This window comes from Nicotiana tabacum, chromosome 23, assembly GCF_000715075.1.
Source record: "Nicotiana tabacum cultivar K326 chromosome 23, ASM71507v2, whole genome shotgun sequence".
Classification (NCBI taxonomy): Eukaryota; Viridiplantae; Streptophyta; class Magnoliopsida; order Solanales; family Solanaceae; genus Nicotiana; species Nicotiana tabacum.
Window position 1 is genome coordinate 1,378,352 of NC_134102.1, and position 2,835 is coordinate 1,381,186.

The window sequence follows — 2,835 nt, forward strand, 5'->3', positions numbered from 1 at the left end:
AGATTAATAGTAGTCCTTTAAATATGTATTAAATAGTTTTGGTTCTTTAAGTTTGTCAAAAGTTAACACTTTTAGTCTTCGTCAAATATTTAACAGAAATGGCCCCTTATGTTTGAAGATAGGTTCAAAATAGTACTTTAAGCATGTACTGGACAATTTTGGTCCTTTAAGTTTGTCAAAATTTTATTAGTCTTCGTTAAATATTTAACAACTAGTCTTAGTGGCTAAAATTTAAAAATAACTATTTTTTCGCCTGGTCAATCAAATTTAGCCACATAATCAAAAGTTATATTTAGCCACTAAATTAGCACAAGAATAATTTGTTGACTAAAATACCCCTACTCTATTTATATAATTTACGCGACAAGACCTCATATTCTTTTTCAGCAGAATCTTGCGGCGTCAATCTACTGATTGAAGTAAGCTCTCACAATTATTCTTCTGATTCTTCGAATTTTCTGGTTTGATCTTCTTATTCTTCACAATGCATTAATCTACGATTCTTCTCGTTTGTAATTCAGATCGTAACTAATAATATCTGCATTGTTATTTATTGTTATAAATTTTATATGAAAAATATTTATTTTGTGCTTAATTGTATAATATATAAATGTAATTTAATTTCAAGTACTTTATTCTGTCACTAAACACAGAAAATGTCTAGTTCATTAAAAAATACACAGTTAAATTAATGGCAAATGAATTAATTGCAGAACAAAACATCAAGTATAATATACTGGACCTTTCTGAATATATATATTAAACTTACAAACTTTCAGAATATTATACGGAGAGTATGTATGATTCTAAACTTACAAATACCAAGAATATATCTAAATGTTTAAGATTCACCTACTATCCTGAATAAAAAGATGGAATTTTGTCGTTAGATATGTCAAAACTACAGATTCTCCAGCATATAGTATTAGAGGTATCTTTGATTCAAACTACAATAAAAAATTATGCATAAAATGGTATAGAACACAACATCAATATAAATGTTGGACTTGTCTTAATTAATATGTAAAACTCAGACACTTCTAGCAGATTATACTAGAAGTATCTGTGATTCAAACCAGAAGAACACATATAAGTTTTTAAGGTTTCCCTAATGTCCTAAATAAAATGCTAAACTTTTATTATTACATATTTGAAAACTACAAACTCTGCATCATATAGTACTGAAGGTATCTTTGATTCAAAATCAGAAAAATTAATGCATAAAATGGCGCAGAACAAAACGCCAGTATAATATGCTGGATGTTTCTTAATTAATATCTAAATGTCACCGCCTAATATTTCACTTGTTAGGCAAGTCAGTGTTAGAGGATTTTTAAACCAATTTTAGTCAATTTCAATAACAGAATAAATTAAACTAAATGGAAGCTAAAACTGAAATGCGAAATAACATAAAGCCCAAAATATCTGATACAATTCGGATCTGGAGTCACAACTCACAAGCTTCTAAAATTTTCTACAAACAGAGTCTGAAAGAAATATAACCGTTCTGACTGAAAAGAAACAGTAAAATAGGGGAGATAGAAGGGGACTCCAAGGTCTACGGGAGATAGAAGGGGACTCCAAGGTCTGCGGACGCTAGCAGATCTACCTTGAGTCTCCAATAAGCAAATCCAAGCTGCTAAGCCTCACAATCAGCTAGGACCGGTACCAAAATCTGCACAAGAAGTGCAGAGTGTAGTATGAGTACAACCGACTCTATGTACTCGTAAGTGTCGAGCCTAACCTCGACGAAGTAGTGACGAGGTTATGACAAAACACCCACATAATAAACGTGTACATATAACAGTATATGTACAAGAAAACAACAATAACAGCTAAACATGTACTATTGGGAGGGGACATGCTAAAGGGGGGAAATAGGATATAAGAGATACAACAGAAATGATAACCATAACAGTCAATATGCCTTTAACTAGTGAAAACAATTAAACACAATAAAGGAGATTGCATGACATCACCCTTCGTGCTTTTATTCTCAACCTCACAATGAAATAAAGATATTGCACGGCATCACCCTTCGTGCTTTTATTCTCAACCTCACAATGTAAATCAATAGATAAGGCACAACATCACCCTTCGTGCATTAACTCTCATAACGTGGCACGGCATCACCCTTCGTGCATTAACTCTCATAATATGCACGGCATCACCCTTCGTGCATTAACACTCACAATATGGCACGGCATCACCCTTCGTGCATTAACTCTCATAACATAGCACGGCATTACCCTTCGTGCATTAACTCTCATAACATGGCAGGGCATCACCCTTCGTGCATTAACACTCTCCCTCACCAAATAACAATGAAAAAGTAAAAACAGGGAGATAGAATAGACAAGAACAAGCCTTACTTCAACAATGGTTCCACAATACCAATCTCAACTTTGGAATCAATACTCAATTATCACAAAAGCTCGTAAACACGATAAGAACGATCAATTTAGTAAATAACTAGTCTAAGCATGGATAACAAGATTAAGGTAAGCAATAAACTACAAGAAACAAGCCCCGCCCACATGCTTAAACCCAACAACAACGCATAAGTACTCGTCACCTCACATATATGTTGTACCCAACATCTAAACATGTAGCAAATAGACAAATAAGTCTTAATCCCTCAAGTCGAGGTTAACCACGACACTTACCTCGCTCCAAAGATTCACTCAAAGCTCAATCACAACTTTACCTTTCAAACAAGCCTCTGAACCAATGGAATCTAACAAATTACCATCCAAACGATTCAAATTAAGCCTTAGGAACTCCCCACGATTGCAAAGGATTCAATTTAGGTCATTATTGAAAAAGTCAACAAAA